The sequence below is a fragment of the Cynoglossus semilaevis genome, chromosome 11 (genome assembly GCF_000523025.1).
Source record: "Cynoglossus semilaevis isolate Cse_v1.0 chromosome 11, Cse_v1.0, whole genome shotgun sequence".
Classification (NCBI taxonomy): Eukaryota; Metazoa; Chordata; class Actinopteri; order Pleuronectiformes; family Cynoglossidae; genus Cynoglossus; species Cynoglossus semilaevis.
The window spans coordinates 10291867-10298606 of record NC_024317.1 but is presented as its reverse complement, the minus strand read 5'-3'; the positions used below and the strand labels follow the sequence as shown (position 1 = coordinate 10298606).

General features: G+C 40.0%; 1 protein-coding gene across 3 annotated transcripts in view; it reads right to left on the bottom strand.

Annotated features, from left to right (window-relative positions):
* Positions 1 to 6526, bottom strand: part of chl1b (cell adhesion molecule L1-like b) — a 62981-nt gene extending 56455 nt beyond the window's left edge. For 2 of the 3 annotated variants that reach the window (XM_017036917.2, XM_017036920.2), the window contains exon 1: positions 6276 to 6526. The gene's annotated coding sequence lies outside the window, so the exon portion shown is untranslated. The remainder of the gene's footprint in view (positions 1 to 6275) is intronic. The other variant, XM_008320456.3, reaches the window with a different exon arrangement.
* Positions 6527 to 6740: the final 214 nt, after the last annotated feature.

Here is a 6740-nt window from a genome sequence, read left to right as displayed (position 1 = left end):
ATATATATATATATAAAACATTCGGTTCAGTGGATCTGTAACCTGCAGTTCAACTCCAACATTATGAATCGAACTGGGCTTGTAAGAAAAGGACAATGTAATTAGAAAATGAGTCAGAGACTGACAGCAATTCACAGAGGGATTAGCCTATTCCTTTGAGAGAAAAAAGCCCCTTTATTGCTCACCCTTACTGCTTATTGTTTTCGTGTGTATTCATTAATCAAACATAACCAATGCAACTCTCAAGCAAGGTAATGATATCACTGTCTACTTGCCAGGTCCAACACGCAATGAGAAAATTCCCATGGAAGGCACATTTACAGAGAGCGTGGGGGTCAGAATGAGAACAAAACAACAGAAAGATGCATGACACAGTAACAAAGACATTGTCTTTGAAGTATCTTGTAAACACCAGCCAAGCATAAAAAATGCATTTCAGCTGACAGCCGTCAATTAACAGAAAATTAACTGTATGTTATTTTACATGTTGTCCTTATGCACAAAAAACAGTGAACAAAGACCAAATTCTCCTTTAAACTGCACATTTCTAAATTTGGCTCAGTGCCTTATGGGAAAGGATGCCCAAAAGAAATAATATTCAATTTTAATTTTGAATTAACTGATTAAATTTGATTAATGTTGCGTCAGATCATGTTCTTCTCCAAGTCCAAAACATCAGTAGCCTTTTTTTTTTTTTTAAAGATCCTAATTCTGATGATTGACACCATTTACCCTGCCAGCCTCCATTCCCATTAAATTTGTATAAAGGTAAAATTATGAAAAACTAAAATATATATATGGTAAAAATCCCCAGACAACTGTCAAGGGCATGAATATTTCATATAACCAAGCACATTTCCAGAACACGCTGGCGACAATGTTCCTTTCCGGCTTGTCAGAGGTGACAAACATGTCAGTAAGAAGCCTGAGGTACGACGGTGTTTCAGCAAACAGGGAGCACGGAGCCGTTGCTGTAATTGCATGTGCAGCCAAAGCCTGCACTGAACCTCAATTAGGTTCTGAGTTCATGCTAGGGACCTTTTCTTTTCATCACAACACTCTGCCTTGCCGAGCAGTACATGCTAACATTATAACACCTCCAGCTATCGCTGCATTTTTAAATACTTATAGTATAGTATAGCACACATCAGTGCATAGGCAGCGTTAACACACAATTTTGCCTTTTTTTTCCATTGCTACAATGACAAATGCTGTGTCTCACACAGTGTTTCACGTCTGCTCACCGCTGTGTGATGGTTTAATCTTATCTGTAGCAGCCATTTCACACTCTCCATTCCATCCAATGGACTGAATTACAGCCTAAAATTACACTTCTGATGCTGATAAGAGATGCATCCACCAAACTGAATGTGCACTGATAAGACAAGGACAGTGTTTTACAGCGGTACAAATATGTGTTCAGTAGGCGCTACACACTTAGTAAATTCAGACTCCACCTGTGAGGACTGTTTAAACAAACTAAAAAAATGTATTGTGCACTGCTCAAACAATAAAGCTAGAACAAAACACTCACAGTTTGATTTCTCTTTGAAAGCAAGGAAGAATTGTCCCACGTTTCTATGGCTTTTGGTACAAGGCTCAGAAAAATAAAGGAAAGTCTACTTAAAACAGATATTCCCAAAGTTTGGAGCTGTCAGTAGGGGTTGTCCAAGATTCAAAAAAAGTGATTGGTGTTATTTGTTTTTTGTGTTTTTGTGTTCAAAGGCCTGTAAATATTTATGTTGTAAATTTAAAAAAAAAAAAGTGTGTAAATGTGTGTTCTGGTCATTTGAGCACAACTAAAAATAAGAAATCTTGTTGCGTTTTTGGGGGGTGCATCAACCCGTGGGGGTGCACAGCCAAAAAGATTTGGGAGTGGTTCCCAAATCTTAAAAGCATATTGGAAGAGTGGGTGTGCTGGATCACACCCAGTATTATGAGCTTTGAAAAGCAAAGATGAGATAGGGTTGAATAGATTAGGTATGGAAACACCATCCGGCTGGTTAAATGAGTTATCTTCAGGAGTTGGTGCTGAAGCTTATGGAAATCACCAGAGAAGATAAAGATGAAAATTGTGTGGGTTGATGGCTGCAAAATATTATTGAAGCTGTAATTTTCATGGAAGGTTTGAAATTAAAAAGGTAATGAGCACCAAATCTAATTAGTCCTGATACGTGCCCATCTCTCACTCTGCCTGTACATTATCAACTCCTACTGTGGGATGGGGGGGGGGGGGGGGGGGGTTGAGTGCCTGCATACTGCACATCTTTCAACCTGAACAGTACAAGGCCAGGTGTATAGAACCTGGTCAGGAAGAAAGGGTTCTTTGTGTCTCTCCTTTCTCCTTTTCACTTTCAACCTCGACCTCTTACTGACTTGTACACTGGCCAATGTACTGAGTGAACACACTCAATGTAAACACAAGAATATCTGTAGAACCACAGGTACACACCTGTTTAAGAAGTAAAGACAAACACTTTTTGATTCCCAATGATCCTGCTGCCTTAGAACCAGGCTGAGGTTTCTGTGTGAACATGATCCTGAACAGCATGGTACACACTCAGGTGCTTTCATCCTCCTATCAGTGTGCAGCACAGGCAGCCAAAAACAACTCTGCTCATTGATGTGCAGGTGGAAATTTGATCCTAACAGTTAACATAACTGGCTGTTATTGTGCTATTTGTTATTGTTTCAAAAATGCCAGCCTCTGGCTAGTGGTGAACGAAGCTGCCCGCAGCTACAAAGGATGTTCTGTTTTCTGCACTTTGTAATCTAAATGATAAAAAAGAAGGAAATGTCCGTGAAATGTTCCAGATCGGACCTGCATTTTAAGCAGAGTGAACTGGCTGACAATGACTGGCAGGGAGATGGCTGACACTTTGCCTGTCCAATTATGGGCTCTTGCTCAAATTGTTTAGTGAGAAGCATCCGACCTACTTCTGCACACAAAGCACCACTGCCCTGAATACAGAGTGGCTGGGGACCACGTTTGATGACAGGTGCCGCTGGAGACTGTCACTTTTAACCCAGAAATTTTATTTAGGCAGCTTACCTGTGATAATTCTAGCTACATGAACACGTGTGTGTAGTACTTGCCGTTGGGACGAGCAGTTCAGGGCAAAAATAGAATTTCCCTTTGTGGAATAGAAACTGAAAATGTATACAGTGACTAATGGAGTCAGTCTGACCTTCAGAGGGTCTGTGGGGTTTCTATTAAGCAGCAGCTAGATCACTATCATGAGCTAAAAAAACAAACAAACGCGGGAATGGTTAGTAATAGTGAGAGAATTTTTACTACTAGAGCAGGTCCTCGGTTTATGATGCTATGGACCTAGGGCGTTTTGTGGTAACAGATCCATCTTCCATAAATTTATTTCATAAATTAAATTAAAGTCTAGCTCCATCGTTTTGACATGTTGTGTTAAAACAACACACACAGAAACTAGTTGGCGAGCAGAGCGGACCATTGTGTTGTCCCATGGCGACATATATGCTGATATATGCTTGTTAACATACGCTGTACCTTGTTAACATACGCTGTACCTCATACATTGGATTGTGCTACATTCACTTTCTTTTGTTTTGTTGTTTTTGGGAAACTTTTTCCCATTTATTATGGCTCCAAAGAATAAGTCAGACTCTTCTGATGTTTTTATGTTCTAGATTATGATGTTACCACTGTGTTAGTAGGTGAGTGCCCTAGGTACTGATGTACAGTATGTGAGCATGGTGCACATACTATAATAAAAAATTGAGTTACATCACACCATAGGAGTGGAATTCCAGTGCTGGGAGAGGACCCCTTATATTGAGTACAAAGTTTGTTTTTGATAAAAAATAAAACAGTCAAAGCTGTGTTGCAGAATTTGTTTGAAAGAAACAATGCAGAGAGCGCTAAAGGAAATAAGCATTTCAAAGAAATAATATAATGTGTAAGTTCTCTCTGTTTTCCAGGGAATCCCTCAAAGGCATCATCGGCAATGTGATACAACACTGAGGAAAACCAACAACAAAATCCCTCACACTTTTGCATCAGCGTGTGTTTGATCCATTTGCATAGCGTTAAATATTTATATTCGGGGACTTGCCACAATAGCCATGCATTACCAACTGCAGCATCCACATCCCAAGTAATTACCAAAGCTAAAGGTAAGAGCCACAACATCATCCCTTAGATTTAAATGCCACTCTAATGTGATTTTAATCACACCCACTGAAGTCCCATCATTAATGCTAATGTCACGCCACGCTCACAACAGCATGTAATATTAAGCAATTACAATAACTGTGGAAAAGAAATCTTCAGATACAGACAGCGAAAACATTAGTTTTTCATTCAACAAAGAATGAAATGTCACTGCGTCAGCCACAAAGGCTGAAGCCTCAACAAAGTAATCACATTTCTCCGCTTTCCTGCATACACAACATGTTGCTGTGGGAATTTGCTTTGCCAGAACACACATAAACATACAAACACACCAACATGTTGATGAAGCTCTCTTTGTTAGGACACTGCATTGTCTTCCTTCTATATGAACTGCTTTAACTTCAGCACATTTTAATTTTAATGATTGAACTTTTGTCTGCAGTTCACAAGACAGATCTGAGCACCTACTCACACTTTTATGACACATTTAATTAGCTTTTTTGGGGTGTAGGGGGTAATGATTAAAGCTTACTAAAAATGTACTTTAAGTGTCAATGCCTTACAAAATACAGAGATAAACTATAATTTCTTTCATAAGAAAAGTTCACCTGTGACCATCCTTTTGCCAAACAAAATTTCAATTCAAAATGTTTGACTTTTTAGCACCACACTCTGCTCAACACAAGACCTACTGTTTGTGTTTGTCCCATAAATTTTACTTTTATCTTGAATCACACAGACACTCCCGACCCCCTCGCCACCAGCCCTATCACACCACATGCAATATAAAATGCATACATCTTTTGACAAGGGGAAGGGAGATAATGCTACTCAGCACATTGGATGACAAGGTGTGATTCAGTGTTGAGTGGAAAAGGCTAGATAAGCATGCTGAGATCACTTCTGTGTGATGGGTAAGTCACAGTGCTGGGAAATGGCTGAGTGAGTGAGGGAGTATGGTGTGAGATCTCTTCTCAATGTTACAGAGGTCAAATGTATTTCCCTGTGCAATAAGGTTTATTTCTATAGTTAGAGCTCATATATAGCTTATATAGTCCACCTGCATCGTGTCTGTTTTAAACTATACTTAAAATTCTGCATTTAAACTGCAACCACTATTCCTCTGTACAAAAATGCATGGAGTTATTTGATAGGTTTGAACCGGTCCAGATGTTTTGTCTCCTCTTTATGGCAACATAACATAAGACTAGTTCAAAGTGCATTTTCTGTAGCTTTGAGCACTGTATAAAATGTTAGAGTTAGATTAAATTTTAACTATGAATACATGTCAGTTCTAAGACACTTTTTCTCTCTTTTTTAAAGGCTCTGAAACCAGCTGCTTGTCCAAGGGTGTGTTCACAATGTAGTGATTTTTTTTTTTTTTTTTTTTTTTGAGCAGCCAAACAGCACACAAATGTAAAATAAGTGGTATTACACTACGTGTCATATCCACACTGGACAGCAAGTGTTGTGAGTTCATAGGCCAGCATTTAAATTCCTGAACAAAGACATTTACCATTCTAACAAACATTTGTATTATCCCAGTAGTTGTGAGACACAGGAGTCCAAATAAAAACACCAGCTTCTTGTTGCATGAAGTGGGAAACAGCCCGGAAATGGTTATAATCAAGTGGTGTAATTAATGTGGTAAAAAGAAAAGAAAGAAAGAAAATGGGTGGAAAATATTTATCAAAACAGTATTCCAAATGGACCAAGGACGTTCAATTAAAATAAAATGATTATAATGATATAAGTTTGGAAAAAACAAACAAATGCAAATACTAATTTTTCAGCAATTATTTATATGTTCTTATACCAGACTGGAAGCTTCAAATTATTATATATAATTTTTCGACACAATGTTTTTTACTGTTTGGGTCATCACTTGTCTTAAACTGTTGTTTAATATTCTGCTCATTATAAAGTGAACCCGGAGCAGCATCCAGTCGTGCCTACACCTCTCTCTAACCTCCACGCTTTAATTTGACACTCGTGTATTCAGGTGCGCTCTGCAGCCCGCGTGTTCAAAGCACAGTCTGTAACAAGTGCGCCAAACTGTGGCGGCGACGAGCAGCGGAGGTGAGACAGAGACACCGGGGTGAGGAAGACATTGAAGAGCTGGACTCACCTTCAGCAGCAGCAGCAGCAGCAGCAGACGTTCCAAAAGTTCAATTTGTGTCCAACGCCGGTAGAAGGAGGACAGAGTAGGTGGGCTGACTGTCAAGGGTGTGAGCGCCGGCTCTGTGCGGCTGTTGGTCTCTACCACAGCGCCTCCTCTCCTCTCCTCTTCCCTCCCCCTCCTCCCCGTCCTTTCCTCCTCTCCTTCCTTGGATGCTACTACTGCCCCCCCACAGCCTCTCCACCCGCCTCTGCCAGAAAAAGTAAATAGCGGTTCCTTCTTCTTCCTCCTCCTCCTCCTTCCCTTCTCCTGCACAAAGACAGACTCAAAGAAAAGAAGGAACCCTATTGCAGTCAATGAGGGGAGGTTTAAAATAAAAACCATGGCAACGTCGAAAAACGGTGCGCAACTTGCCCACGTTGTGACCGGGTTAAACCTCCCTCTCTCCCCTTCATCCCCCAAAACAGTGACAGC